The following is a 16142-nucleotide window of genomic DNA, read 5'->3' as shown; positions in this document are numbered from 1 at the left end:
GTGCTATTTTTAAATGATTCATGATTCAGAAGGTTGATTAAATGAGAAGTCAGAATGAATATTTCATTTAGGTAATGGTATTTTTGTTTTTAATTTGATCTGTATTTGATTTAATTTCAAATAAACCAAAATGTTAGACAGACAAAATTCTAATTATTTCTGTAATGTTGTAATAAATCTACAAACTAAAGATTAAATTCAATCATTTAAAAAGTGTTCAGAGCAGAAGTTACTCTGGTCCTTGTTGGAAAAGAGGACGCTGAGAGAATGTTGTTTGGCATTTTCATGAAGAAAAGATCCATTTAAAAAAATGAAAGAAACACGTGTGATTAAATGCATTTGGTTGCACTAATAGCCTGGATTATTTTCACCTTAAAAAAAACCTTGCTATCCAGTTGCTAGCATGTGACGTGGTGTATAAAGAAAACGCTGTAAAGTTATGCCTACATCCCAGAGGAAAAAGCTGTGAAGTTTCTCAGCCTCAGGATGCTGCAGGGCAACAACAGCTCCAGAAATATACATAATAAATGTCACTGTGCCATCAAGATGAGTCAGAAAGGTCAGAAAGTTACATGGTGATACTCTCAAGGAGGGTTGGAGAATGTATTGAACTCTACTGGAGAAGTTGCAGATGTCAACCACGTTTGCCAAAGCCTCCATGATTATCATCTGAAACATCTTTATTTTGTTATCCTGCTGCATCGCAGCTGACACAACACTCATCTTTTCAGCCATGGTTGAGACTTGTTACATAATAAAATGCCGTTACGAACTGCCTGAACACGTCCCAGTTTTTATTGTTTCAGTGATGTTGTTAATGTGAACTGAAATAATAGATAGTGGTGCAGAGAATAACTGCAAATATTCAACACTGAGAACAGAGAAAGGTCAGACATATAAAACACTGAGCTGAGGGACAGGCTCAGATAAAGAGATAGAGCATCACAATGACCCCAAAACACACATCCTCTAACCCAGAAATCCTGAAATAGGCTGTTTTTTTCTCTGAAATGCCAACTCTTTGTGTTGAGCTTCCGATGTTTGTAAAGAAAGAGGGTGTTTGATAAAATGACTAAAATTTACTTTGTAAAAACTAAAAAAGTTGGTTTCCAACATTTCATGAACCAAAAGAAATTAAATCACTTAGAGAAATACAGATTCTGGCGTCCTGGTCTGGTTTATTGTCTGACAACTTTCATGTCCTACTGCTGAGAAGAAATCTAATTCATTTATATTTCTTCTGGTTTAATTTCTTCATGGCGGTCATTACAATAAAGACCAGTAAACCGACAAACCCTTTAAAAAGCTTTTCAAAATCTGAGCACTGTTTAGAAAACATGAAGGTTTCTGGAAAAACTGACAACTAAAACCTGATTCCCAACTATAAAGGTTTTAAAAACTCCATACATGCTTAATGGCAAACAGACTGGATCCTATCCTAGCTGCTATCAGGCGAGAGGCGAGGTTTACCCTCAAATCTTCAGCTTTATACGTTTTTCCTTTCTTCTCAAATCCACTGATTGTGGGATGTTTTCCTAAAGCAATGTTAACCTTGCAGAAAAAGAAGCTAATGTAAGAATATGTAGAAATTGGCACAGAAAGTCATCATATGAAGAACATCGTAGCACCAGATAATCTCAGAAGATGTTACTGGAAATATTGTAGATTTGTTGTAAATGGCATAGCTGTAAGGTTTAGTTGGCCTGTGGAAGGCAGAAGCAGTAGCTCAGATCTTTGTTTGTTCAAAGCAAAAGTGCATAATGCAAAATTGTAAAAACTAGAAGCTAAGCTACAAAAATAATTAAAAATTCTATTGGGATTAAAGCAAAGACATGACCAACACTAGGCTCGTAACTATGGGGCTTTAGTTCTGGTCCTTCACACCAGTGTGTGGCGCTTCCTGTACAGACTTTAAACCAGAGGCCCTCCCCACAAGACCAACCACCAATAATTGACATTAATTTGGACAATATATGCACCATTAATACACAAAACATGTTGTGCACATTAAATCACCAGCTCAGCTGTGTATACAAACTGTGCAACATGCCTATCAGAAGACACATAATACTATAATAATGGAAAAAAGATGTTTGCCAAGACCAACATCTTACTATATGACAACATATCTCACAGCTTAATAGTGCTAGCTTAATTGAAATGCTAATTTCAATTTGTTTTAACTTTATTTGAACTTTATTTTTGATTAAAGTGACAGCCCATGCTGTTCTGTGTGAATGTCACATCCCCAATATGTTAAATCCTGGAGAAACGTCATAACCTACATAAGTACATTAAAGAAATTAAAGTAAAATAACATTATAAATTTAATAAAGCATCACCTTACATGTCTGTACAAGTAAAATGTTGTATGTGGAAAAAATGTGTCACTCTTTCTTAAAAATCACACATCAGAGACGTGAGGATTAAAGAAAAAAAAAAAAACACTTCTGAGGCAGCTTCTGTGAAGTGCAGACATGTCAGGGCTGCAGACATTCAGCATCAGCTCTAACCGAACATGCTGCTGCTGCAGGCTCTGAAGGAGCTGCTGGCTGCTCCTCTTACAATCACACTGTACAAACTCTTGACCTGCTTCATAAAAACCTGAGCCTCTGAATGCCTCACATGCTTTCTTTGACCTTCATCTCCATGGAGAATAAAGCGTGTCCCGCTGCTGGTCGAGGGATTAAGTAGTTTTATTATGTTTATAAGAGGATGAGGTGAAAAGGTGGCCGTCCACTTGTGAGGGACCTGAAAAATCTCATTTTAACTTCCTGGCTGATTTACTGGCAGAGAAGATGAATGGAAGACATCAGACTCCCAAATTCATTACTCCCAGCTATTCTTCTTCTACCCTTTTTCTTATTTATTCTCCTCTATTTATAACTTTATGTTTTTGCAAGTTCTCATCTTCCTCCTCCTTAAATACTCCACATTTAATCCTTTCATCTCCATCTCTTCTGTTACTACCTGAGCTATCCGTCTTTTCCCTCCTCTCTGATTCATTTCATCGTTGTCCGTATACTTTGGAGTTTTACAACCTCTTGCTGCCAACCCTCTAATCCTCAACAAGATTTAATAACTCCTCTCCCTCCAACCATCCCCCACACTGAGCCCTCCTGCCATCTTCTTACTTAAACATTAAGAAACTGCTTTATGTCTCCCTTCTTTTTAAAATTATAATCCTCCATATCTCTGTCTTTTTCATGTAGAGCTTCATACTTTTTTCTTTTGTTGCAAAATCCTCAGTCTAATTAACTACTTCTGCATGTGAGAATGTTTTATGCGGCCATCTTGGGCTGTTTGGGGAAACGTACGGCTATACAAGGCACAAAGTAGAAGAGCTGTATTTAGAGGGAAACATCTATCCACTTTCTATACATACTTATTCCAATGCAGAGTTGTGGGGAAGAGGGTAAAGAATTATTTGCTGTGGCTGCTAAACATCTCAGAAATGGAGGCTCATACTTACTGCCCAGTGCATCAACAGGTGATCTGTGTTAAGGTGGATTTTTGACAACTAGATGTCAGGAACTTTTACACAATATCTTTAAGTAAACTTTTGTCAAAATGTTAAATTAAACGTTACGCAAATTTTACATCTTGTGTTCTACAATCCCAAAAAATTTGGGATGCTGTGTAAAATGTAAATAAATAAAGAATGCAAACATTTACACATCTCATAAAACTATATTTTATAGGAATGTTTTTCTGAAATTATTCTACAATTTTTTTATACTTAGTTTGTCTCAGAGTAGTGAACTTCTGTCTGAGAGGCTCTGCCTCATGTTACTGTCTCTCCATCAACTTAATTAGTCATCAAATATTCCTCCATTTGGTTTTTGCTTTTCCAGCCTTTTGTTGCCCTTGTTTGTAATTAAGTTTTAACCAATAAATTTTTCCCTTTTATAACCTTTAACATCTCAGTACATCATGAAGTCTGGCTACAAATGCAAAGAGGAGAGAGGGGTGGTTGGAGGCGTAGGCCCACAAACTTCCATCTTTAACACACTGAGGATATGTCATCGCACCACTGCATAGATGTAAACTTCTGTTTTCTCTTGAGTACCAGTCATTTTTCAAATGTGTAACTATCTAACCATGTGTCTTCTAACATGTAGATCTAAAGCTGGATTTAAAATAGAGTGGCGTCTGCATACTGTCGGTTATGGCGTCACCCTGGCTTCGCTTAGCTCCGCAGAGGCTCCACACGCAACTCTTCCAGACCTGACATGCATCCCGGTTTGCAGCTCAGCTACGTGGAAATATTTCCTTGTGATTGGTCAGTTTGTGACTACGTGTTTCCGGATGTGTGCGCGGTAACCACAGAATAGAAACTGCAACACAACACCATAACCCTACACTTAAGTGTGAGGACACATTTCACCCTGCTGCATGCAGACAAGAATAAATCCAGATTAACTGTGTACATTAAATGTGACCCTAAACCGTCATGATTCATGTTTTATGTTGTGGTTTCTTAGTTTCTATTTTATGTTCTGTTTTGTGTTCTACTTAAAATTCGATAAGTTATTGATCTGCAGTTTCCTTCCTGATGTGTTTTACTTGTGTGTTTTGTTGATTTATGTCTGCTCTTGTTTCACACCAGGCGTCAACTTGCAGACTGCCACACCTGATCCCTGTTAGTATAAATATTTCTCTGGTTTTAGCCTCCTCTCCTGAGTTTTTCCTTCCATTGATTCTCAGCACGTTTCCTTGTCGGGTTAGTAATTATTAAATGTTTGATTTTTCTTTTCTTTTTTTTTGCCATCTTTGAATTGTCTAGATTTATATTGTATAGTGTCTTGTAGGCCCATGTGACCTGGGCACATTTGTGACACTGAAATAAACAAATTAAAAAAAAAAATGTTTGAAGACAGTGTGCCGGTTTCACCTCGTTCTTCTACGTTCTGCATTTAAGTCTGCTTCCTCCAGTAACCCTAACATAAACACTGAGTTTGTGCTACATTGTGCAGGATGTGTCTTGAACAAGCAAAATCTTGCACAAAGGTGCCCAGTGTCACAGAAGCCCATGGGCGAGCACCCCCTCACCGTTCCCCCCTTCCTACTTATAAGAGTTTGTGGCCAAACAAACACTCATGAGGAATGCCAGAAATTCCTAAACAAGGTTAGGCATCTTTTTTATTCACTCATTCCTCTGGAACTCAACCTGATGGTACAGTCATTTCTCAGGAATGACGCACCCATATGTATGCTTATCAAGTTCATGCAAACAGAGAAAAATACTCAAATAATGAAAAATGTGAAAACAGTATTGGAGATACCGTAGCGTTCAGGTCAGTAGAGAGCAGGTGCACAGCTGGGGCAGAGTTCAGCCCTGAGGCCCCTGATCTAGGCGGCACCCTGGTACCTGCCTGTACAGCTGGAAAACACCTCCAGGACGTGTTTATCTGTGTGAGCGAGCAGAGCATAACAACATTCTTGCTTTACTAACTGCAGGTTCAAGCTCACATTCACAGAGATGCTCGAAACAACTGTAACATGAAGCTTGTGAAACTGCTGCACAATCCAAACAGATGAGCACATGTGGAATGCATGCAGAGCCTTCAACCACTGCGCCTTCAACATCAAAAATCACCTCGAGCAACGAGACAGGAACACACATCGTTTAGTCTCAACATCTGGATCATATCAGCATTTTTCTACATATTTTACTCTCCAGCATTTCTATCGCTGTAATAAGCTGTCATTCATGAAAATGTGAGAAGGAAAATGTCGCGTTTTTCTTTTAGAGGATCTCACTGTCGCCCTGAGCTGCTCTAACCAATCATTCATTTCTGATGGTTACAGTCACTTTATGAATAAAACTGTATCTTCTTACTTACAACAATCAAGATTTTTGTAAAAAAATCATCTTAATTATGTAACATTTGTACTTTTTTTTACCATCACTGCATCTATAAAATAAATTAAAATAAACAGAGTCTACATGTTTAAATGGGCTTTCCCTGTAAGGTATAATCGACAGCAGTGGAGAACATGTGATGACGTGGATGGAAAAGATAAATTTAAAGGCATATGGGGAACGTAAATCTCAGGATATAGTGCAGATGCTTTCCCTCATGCAGCAGTTTTCCCTTATTTTAAAGATGCTGCATGTTAAATAAATGTGAAAACATTTACAAAGAAGCCATGCACATTGAAAATAAGTAGGCATGTGGGACCTTTTCTGATAATCCTGAAGCATCTTCATGTTCTCTCAGTAACAACGACTTAGAGTACTGTACAAACATCTTGAGCCACCCCGATGCAGCTTTAATAGTCAGGAACATTTTATTTTGGGAACTGGATGGATTAATTCTCCCTTAATTTATGTTTTATCATACAAACTGAATGTATCACTGAAGTAGGTTTACTTAGCAATTTTAAAAGGCTGCAGGAGTATATGTTGCTTAAGTGTGTTTAGAAAACTTTCACTATTATACCATCAGACAGGCGACAGCAGTCTGGACTGCTGACACGAGGAAGGTAGGACCCAGATATTCATGCTGTTTACATTTCCTTTTGACGGACTCTTTTATCCAAAGAGACTTCATAAAGAACAACATCCCATCTTTAGTGGAGTAAGACAGCCTTAGCAGTAGATATTAAATCTTTTAAAAGAAAATGTGTACTTCTAGTTCTAATAAATCTCCAGTTAGCAGGGGCCTGGTGGTTGAATGCGTATCCACAAATGGTGAAATCCCAACTGGTTTCATTTGATAAACTGAACAGAACAAGTGGGCATGTGTTCTGCACACCTGAGTTATTCTAGATACAGGTGTCTTCATAAATAAACAGATCAGATTAATTCTAATGATCAATGTTGGAATAGTTATTTTTTAACAGTATCAGCAACAGCTTTATTTTTATTATAAATCTTAATATGACCAGCAGCACATTAACCATTTATTACTAGCTGACAGCCACATTACCAATCCAAAATAATGAATCCGCTAGCAGCTATAAAGCATCTATGTTAATGTAGGAGCTGAAGCAGGCCTCCCATTTGTTGAGTGAAGAGGCAGTCAGTAATATAACACAATTGTTTGTCTTTGAGTTTTATTAAAATTGAATAATGTAAAAAGACAGAAACATCAACAGCCTTTTTACCAACTCTGATTGATAACCACATGAAACTATGGTGGCAAGTGACCAGAGGCCTCATCTGTTCACCATGTGGAGAAAATCTCATTTTCAACAACTTCTTTTACAAATTAATCCAAAATAGAATTTTCCTTGAACATTTTTAAACACCCAAATCCCTCCACTATGCAATGCCATGAAACAGTCATGGAGCAGCTGAATGGACCAGATGAAGAGGATTGTTTACGGTATTAAAACCATATTTATACCCGAGTCCTGACAGCTGGTGTTTGGGATGTGATGAGCTCCACTCAGAGCAAACAGGGGACAACTTGAGGAGGAGATTTAAATAATTTAAATTTGAATTATAATAATAAATTGTATTTAAAATCTTCGTTGTTATTAGAAACTGTGTCATTTTTCCAGTATTGTAATAATCCAAGAAAAACTGGAGTGTGCAATACTGATAATACAAGAGGGAGAAATTAATCTGTTGTGTCTGTAATAATAATGTAAAGAATTAATTCTGACTGTCATTATTCCCATGAATTGCCAGAAAAATAATAATAAAAAAAATCTCTGTAACCAAAAGAATCTCTTCACTATAAGTGAACTGAAAACACACAAAAGTCAGCTTCTGTTTTTTGTGTTTTATTAATTTCCACATATAACCCTGAACCTCGGACAACTAAAGGAAACACATATATGGAACACATAATGTGAAAATAAGAGTATACAAAGCTTAATATTAAAGTTTTAAACACCTCAAATCCATTTTCATTTCCTTAATTTGAGTTTGGATTACAACATCATACTGGTCCAATTAGTGTCACCAAGCCAGGCTGTTTTCTACTCTGATATTATGTTCAAACTACCAAAGTCCTGACAGATTACAGTTTAGCTTGAGCAAATGGCTGATTCAGCAAGGAAACATAAGAGAGCATTTTTGGAGGAAGAAGAAAAAGAAGGAAACTTCAGAGCAAGACATAATACTAAAGTCAACATCGCACTGACTTTTATTGGCTGGAAAGAGCTCAGAGAAGAGACAGGATGCAAGATGGATGCTGAATTAGTCTTCACTGGGTTGCCACAGTACAAAAATCTTCCCAAGTCCAGTCGTGTTGCAATAAGCTGATAAGTTTAAACATTGTTTCGAAAAAGAATCTGCAATTTGTTTCTGTTATGACACCATATTGTTTCCTCCTACCTTTTCATCCCTCCCTCACCACGTTGCATCTGACCAAATGGCAGCTTACTGAGGTCACCAGTGTGCTCCGTAAAGCTATTAACAGAGATAAGGGGGTTTGTGGAGGTGGTTTTATGTGCTTTAGAACATGACTTCTGTGCATCAACAGGAAAAGAAGGTGTTTTTTCTGATTTAATGTTTATTTCCACAGCTCGTTTCTTAGAGGATTTCCTTCTTTACCTGCGTAGTGTTTCTGTTCTTAGCTGACATGAAACAACCTTGACATTATTTCCTGCTGTCTGCCTCGACATGGGAGGAGCTGAGTTTGATCAATGAGTCTGTGCATCACAAATGTGTTCTCCCTAAGTTTTAAGTTCATGCGAGCAGAAAGTAAAGTTTCTAACTTTTATCTGCAGGATTTGATGCTGCTGCTTCATGATAGGTTTAATTGAGTTACTGCATAAATAAGGTGTTTGATAAAAAACTTGGGGGAAATGGAAAGTTTCAGTTGTTTTGAAAATGTTTAGTCTTTTTATGCTCATGTAATTTTAGAAGAAAAATGAGGGACCAATTTTATTCAAAACATACCTGAAGGAGGAAATGATGTAATTTCTGGATCCATAAATGTGTCCCCTTTGATTAAAAGTGACACATCTGTGCAGTAAAGCTCCAGTAATTAGTCCCACAGGTACCCATTTAATTAGTGCAGTTTGTTATGTCATGATAAATATCAATGATTCAGTTTTAATCTCTTTTTTTTGCCAAATCATTTCAGCATTCTTGAATTGGAGTCAAATTCATAAAAAAAACCTCATTTGCTCAGCATTTACAGCAGCAGTAATAGAAATATATTCAGCAGCAATTTGTTCACTGCAACTCCAGACTGCTGCTGCTTGTACTTATAAATAACATTATTGTCATTAAAGTTTAAATTACAGCCTGTTCCTGCTCTGTGTTATACAAAAATGTCAGGTATGAGAGGGAGTCCAAATCATGTGGGCTAATTTTCTTGGGTTTTAATGGCTGTTTCCTTTCGGAGCTGCACACTGGACAATGTCTGCTGCAAAATCATATTATTTTACATGCTTTTGTTGTTTTGATTTATTTGCACTTTTGACCACGTCTGGAAAAGGCCAACTTTTATTCCCACTCCTGTTTGTGGTTTCAGGAGTTGAATCTGTGGCACATTTAAAGGCTCCAAGTTATGACCTCAGGGTCATGCTGGAAGATGTCAAAATCTCTGCAGGAAAGCAAAACAAAATTCTTGAATCTTGGACAAAAGTGTGAGTGATGGTGAAATCTTTCCACAGTTTTCTCCAGGAAAGATTTGGACAAAGTGAGACTTGCTCTGACTTGTTTGTCTGCACCTGGAAGTTGCTCAACGCCCTCAAAACAAACTCTTTGTGTTTTATGACAATTCGTCCCTAAGTTCATCAACTCGAGTGTCCACCCACTTCAGTTTGTAGTTTCTCCCAACCTGAAGGTCTAAATGCTGAAGATGCCACATTGTGTGCAGACTGTATTTCTCTTTGTAGTTTTTTTAGGAATACAAGGCTTAACCATTCATTAAAATTGGCTTTAAGACTGTTCAAGAGATCCCTAATATTTGAGTTCCAGCTGGATAACACCATCTTCAGTTTGTAATCAGGACCAAAACCTTAATTAAGCTCTGAGAGGAAAAATCTAATGAGCAGATGGAAGGGAAGCAGATACCAGATGTTTCATTTAAATACATATTTATTAAGAAAATGTTGATCTGTAACAGTGAGTCTAGGCATGTTTCCATGATGTTATTAATAACTCTGTGCCATGAGTCTGTCTGCTAACCCCAGACCTGTGTCAACACAAATGATTACAGTAAAAAATGCTGTAATGGTGATCACAATTCCTTTTAAAGGACAGAAAAGTGTGTTAGAGCTGCTACAAATGTTTACTAAACCACCTTTTTTAAGCAAGAGATTGAATATCTTTTACGATAATAGTTATTCGGTTGGTTCTTCCATGGTTTTGGTCTTTAATTCATATTTTCATATTTCTGAAATATACTGTCCCCAGGTGTGAAATCTACATTTGTCTAAAACTGCCTGTTTTTTGGATCTTCCTTGCCAAGTAATCCATCACAGGCTCCCCAGCACAAAAAACATGAAGAGAAATGTTTCATAATGTGCAAGACATATGAAAATAATATGGGTAAGATAACAACAAAGTGTAGCAGGACTGGAGAAAGAAGATCTGCTTTCACGGTTTGCTTCAATCTGTTGTAGGTGGTGAAGCTCGCTGGTTAGATTTACTGTCAGAGTGTGATCAGGATTAAATTAAAACCACAAATCAGGTAAAAAGAAAAACAAAAAAACTGTCATATGGAGAAAAAACAGGACTTTGTCCATTTACTTTGTTGACTTTTATTTTATTTCTTATAGTACAGACCCTGTACTATTTTTATTTAAGTTTAATATTCATCTGCCTCTCAGGCCTTTAAAATATTTTAAAAGTTGGGACAGAGGCCTTTATAGGGCTAGAAAATAGTTGGAAAAAATATCAATAAAATAAAGATGTGAACTCAGAAAGGTGATGAGGATTTGCTCCAGAAGCCACATCTACAAGGGTCTTCCTGGAACAAAGGTGGACAGAGGATCTCCAGTTCATCACCGAATGTGAGAAAATCATTGAACAGTTTTTCTCTGCAGTGCCAGAAAGATGCTGTCAAACAATCATATGTTCCATATCAAACATTGTCTTGCTGAAATCTGCAAAGTCTTCCCTGAAAGAGATGTATGGATGGGACCAGATGTTGCTCTCAGTTTCATTTCTCTGAGTGAAAACTTTGTGGTCAAGTGAGAGTCCCATCTGAGATAAATGTATGTCTCATTTCTCCACAGGGATGACTGGAACTGAGAGTCTGGACAAACAAACATCGTTGTGGGAACTGAGCTGTGCTGTACGAGAAGTTGTGGGAAGAGGAAACCGTCTCTTTAACTCCCCTTGTGCTCCAAGTTTCTCCCTCTTTCTGTTCAAGGTCTCTAGGAAATATTCCCTCTCTCGTTCTCTCTGGGGAATTCTGGGAAGAGGAAAAGAGCTGATGTCACGCACTTCCAGACGGCAGCATAAGGACAGATAGGAACTGGGCCCCTGATTACACAACTCCCCTAGCCTCAAAGTTAGTCACATATTCCTGTTTCCTTTAACCTCATTGTCAAGTGAAAAAACAGTAAAAAAAAAAAAAAACATGCAACAGTTAATCCTTCAGGCTTTCCTTAGTTTGCCAGGTTGATTTTACACAATATTAAAGGTCAACAAGGCAAAAGGTGTTGCTTTACTTAATGATAACACTGATGCAGATGATGCGTCAATTAAACATCTCATACTCTGAAGTCAGAGCGTTTCAGGTGGAAAACATTTCGCTGTGAAATGAACACCCTTCCACCTTAGAGATATATTTTATGAATACTCAAATGTGTACACTTTGGAGTTTTTGGCCTCTCATGTACTTAAAATGTACTTTCAGTCACATAGTCTATAACAACCTATAAACCTGTTTTTACCATGAAATGAAATACTAGCACAAGTCACAAGGGGAGGTTAGCCAGGAGCTAGCAGGAGTTAGCAGGGGCTAGTAGGGGCTAGCAGGGGCTAGCGGTCACCGCAAACATACATAGATGCCGGATCGACCGCCTACGCCTGATGCTACTATAATTCAATAACAATAAATAGGCAATAGGCATAGATTGTCAGTATAATTTATTAGTTTTTTTTATTAAAATTATAACATGTTATGACAAACGAGGTGGTAGTTTATTTGCTTACTCCTGATTAAATTACTGTGTTCTCTGTAAGGAATCATGTGTAGCATCAAACCTACACATCCTGACTCCGCACAGCTCTTTAGTTTTAACTTGTTTTGACCTCATTATTTGAGTTTTCCACCCCATAACCTCTGTTTTACTCTCACTGCCCTCACAGTGATGTTTCCAACCTCAGCAGCTGCTTTTCTCTGAGATAAAAACTCTAAAAAGCCACCTGCTGACAGCTTGTAACAAACCAGTGAACACTGTGGAGCATGGAGTAGCTACATGTCTTTTTGCTTTATTTCACCAACTTGAAGAATCCCATTTGTCTCTGTTTCTGTCTCTGTCTTTTCATACCTGAAGGCCTGGATGTGATGGGTTCATGCTACAAGTGTAAGTGTGGGCACCTTGTTTTCCTTTTACACTTCATTACAGCTTTTTTCTGTGAGTTGTTCCTGGAAGATGCCTTGAAGGAAGCAGCTGCTCTTTGTCAGATTGAACATAATGAGGCTGTGCACAGTGAGAAAACTGCTCAGGAGGAACCTATTTGTGTGTATTTAAAATTTTTGCATTTCTTTTTCATCTCTGGAGGCTGTTTGTGAAATGAGTGGGTAGATGCATGAATGAAAATGTTCTGTTGCTTTTGTGTGTGTCTGCGTGTGTGTGTGTGTGTGTATAATCAGTCATGTGCAGTGTGAGTGATGTATGGCTGCTGTCGGGTTAGATGGATGGCTGCTTTTATGTCCTGGGCTCTGTCTGTGCGATTTGGGTAAGGGTGGAGTATAAAGAGCCGGCCAGCGGGAACCCAGAGTTTCTGATTGCATCAACGAACTCCATTCTAGGAGATTTTTCCCTTTTTTGTGTGTTTAAAAAACCTCCGGACAACCTGCTGCTGCACATTTATAAAACCAAACATCTGTCACAAACAAACTTGAAGAGTTGTCTCCAAAGTTTGACGATTTTTGGCTGATTTAAAAAGAGTTTATCATGTTTTTACTGTTCTGGATGATTACTAATGGAGCAAATGCTGGAACACCAAACATATTTATGACCTGTTGTATGAGTTGCTGTTTATTGTCGGTGATGGAACCGGTAGCTCTGTTTTTGCTGTTCTCATTCTGTTAGGTTTGTTTGGGTTAGAGGGAGGACACCAGATCCTTCGGGTTGTTGAGGACTGGTCTGGGTGGCCTTCTTGGTTTTGTTGGTTTTGGCTGGTCTGTTAGTTTTCTGTTGGTTAGAAATGTTTGGCTAACTGATAAGTTATGTTGTGTTTTTTAAACAATATGAACAAATCAGCTGCAACTGCCTTGCTTTTTAATTTATGTTGGAAGCCTTCAGGGGGTCATAACAGTTTACTGTCACCTTGTTTGGTTTGTATAATTAGCTGCAATTGTGTCTCCGCTCAACAGCTTGTGAACCAGTGATAACCGAGGACGGAGTTCACATTTGTTTCTCGTATCTCTGCAGGTTTATAAGTAAGCATTTGCAGATAATCAAAAGCTAAAAGGAGTAAAAAAAAAAAAAAAAAAAAGAGTTCTCATCAGTCATACATACTAACACTGAATTTCCAGCAGTAGAATCTGTTGAATTTGTGAAATTCAAACCTGGAGCTCTTTTTTGAAAACATAAGACTAAAAATATATTACAGAATTGTTGGATATAAAGGACAGTTTGGGCTTTATGGGAGCAGAAGCAAAGATGGCTGCATTTGCAAAATGTAGCCTATTAAATGAATTAGTTCTGTATTTAATATATATCTTTATCTTTTATAATGCCCATAATATATTAATTGATCAGAAATTAATCCACACAGATGAACAGATAATCTAATTAATTTCAAAATCAAATTATCAGAATAATAAATGTTTGGTTAACACATAAAGAATGAGTATGACGGTGTAGTTGCAGCCGACAGTTTGTAGACTCGCTGGTTTTAACCCATCCTTTTGTAAAATGGCTGCATGAACATTTAACGATCAGTAGTTTATAAATTCATGGCAGGTGTAGGAACTTCCACCAAACACCAGGTAAACACTAACTTTTGAGACTGAAACCGGTGGAAACGTCTAAAATTGAACCGCATTCATTGTTCAGAAGATTGTAACGATCTAACTGATCAATAATTAGTGTTTCTGCTTCGTAATGACTCTCTTGTAAGTTTATCATGATGAGGACGTTTCTATTCAGCATGTTTTACATGTGTTTTTATCACGATTTACTAGTGAGAAACCTTAAAGCGTCGATGAAAACAGTAGCCGGGTCCACCTGAAATGGTGGAGAAAGCTGCAGTGACGTTACGTGCACTTTCTCTATTGAAGGATATGATTAATGATCCAGATCTGCTGCCCTGAAAATGGTCCTGTCCTCAGTTTAAAGACTAAACATCTTGATTAAGTAGGACACACTGCAGGACATCAGTCAGCATAATAAATAATGAAGTCGTGATCAGATCAATAAATTAAAACTTCACCTTTAACCTGCCCGATCTGGAGCACTACGACTGCTGCGTCCTTTGAAAACCAAAGATCTGCCGTAACCTGACGGAGCCACTTCTGACATATTGCAATAACATACAAGTCCATATGTTGGCTTAAGAAGTCAATAAGTCTTCACTGCAGGTTGGAGTTCATAACAGCCTGAAATTCCACTCAGTCTGAGGGGACCTTTAAAGGACCCAAAGGTGAGAAAGAATAAAAATTTTATAAGCTCCTCTAACATCTCAACCGCCAGACAATATGATTTATGATGTGTTTTTTGAAAGCTTTAACAGTTTTTGCCTGAAAACAGGATTTAAATGTAAAGAAAGAGGTACAAGGAGATGGTAGAAAATGAGTGCTTCAGCTCCACAGAACAGATCTGGACAGCAAGCATCACTTTAAGCACAACATCATCAAAACCTTTAAAGCACCAAAAGTTCAGTTTTATAGATCAAAAGAAGAAAAAGTTGAAAGTGCAATAAAATCACCAAGAAAAGCATCAAGATTATTTCTATTACACACTATTGTGTCATGGAATCATTGATGTGTCCCTTCCAAGCACTGAAAGAACGTGACTGTGAGGCGTCCTTTTCTCAGTTCATTGTGAGTTGGGGGGAGAAGCAGGGAATCATGGTCCACCAGAGCAGGACAGACAGTGTGACAGTGTGAGGGCTTTGTTGCTGCCATGAATATTCAGGATCGTCGTCCTCTGATAGAGATGGTAAACAGGCAACAGTATGTAAAAGAGTAATTTGAAGCTAAATGTTGAACTTTTCAAACATCTTGCAGAAACTCATGTATATAAGGAAAACCCGACTGATAATGACTCTGTTTACATCTCTCTTTCTGGGACAATCTACCTGAAGAATTTGATTTATTCTGTGGAAAATAGAAACAAAAAGCTCTGGTGAGTGAACATGTATGCACAGATATCCCAGCATTCCAAACAAAGAGTTCATCAGAAGAAAATATGAGGCAAAAGAGGAGAAACTGCAGTCTGGTAAGATTGTCACCTGTTAGCTGGGGTATAATGGTTTTAAATATTATATAATAAATATATCGGTGGAATTTAGGTAACAGTGCGTAGCAATTACTGACATCTAGTGGTCAAATTGGAGATAGCAACCATCTCAAACGATGAGCATGAAAGATCTAGCACAAACTACTTCTATATCTGTAGCTGGGATGAAAATCATAAATCTGACTGTGACTGGATCAGTTCAGTGAATAACTTCTTTTTTTGCCCATATCACAAATTCTGCCATAATATGTTTTGGATTGGATTCAGAATCCAGAGATCAGTATGAGTTGATATCACAGCTGATATAACACAATCACTTCTGTTCATATCAAATCCCCACTTTCATGCACCAGCCTATATGGAGTCAAACACACACAAATATGAACATTTCCCCCAAAAAATTTCTCTTGATACAAATGCTTAAAACACACGTGCTAAACATCTTTATCGCAGATAACAAGGACAGCTTCTAAAGAAGAGGAAATGTAATTTATTTACTTTTTTTTTTTTTTTTTTCCAGTAACAGAACAACACATGCATGCTTTAAGATAACTTATCAAATTAACTGCTGTCCGCTCATTTTCAAG

General features: G+C 37.6%; 1 protein-coding gene across 2 annotated transcripts in view; it reads right to left on the bottom strand.

Annotated features, from left to right (window-relative positions):
- Positions 1-16142, bottom strand: part of si:dkey-49n23.1 (semaphorin-3D) — a 134169-nt gene that overhangs the window by 77595 nt on the left and 40432 nt on the right. The window contains exon 2 of one of the 2 annotated variants that reach the window (XM_041979378.1): positions 5286-5411. The exons of the other annotated variant lie outside the window; for it this stretch is intronic. The gene's annotated coding sequence lies outside the window, so the exon portion shown is untranslated. The remainder of the gene's footprint in view (positions 1-5285; positions 5412-16142) is intronic. 2 annotated transcript variants of the gene reach the window in all.

The sequence above is a fragment of the Melanotaenia boesemani genome, chromosome 3, assembly GCF_017639745.1.
Source record: "Melanotaenia boesemani isolate fMelBoe1 chromosome 3, fMelBoe1.pri, whole genome shotgun sequence".
In the NCBI taxonomy this organism is placed as follows: Eukaryota; Metazoa; Chordata; class Actinopteri; order Atheriniformes; family Melanotaeniidae; genus Melanotaenia; species Melanotaenia boesemani.
The sequence above is the reverse complement of the archived record's forward strand: the minus strand, read 5'-3'. Positions and strand labels throughout refer to the sequence as shown.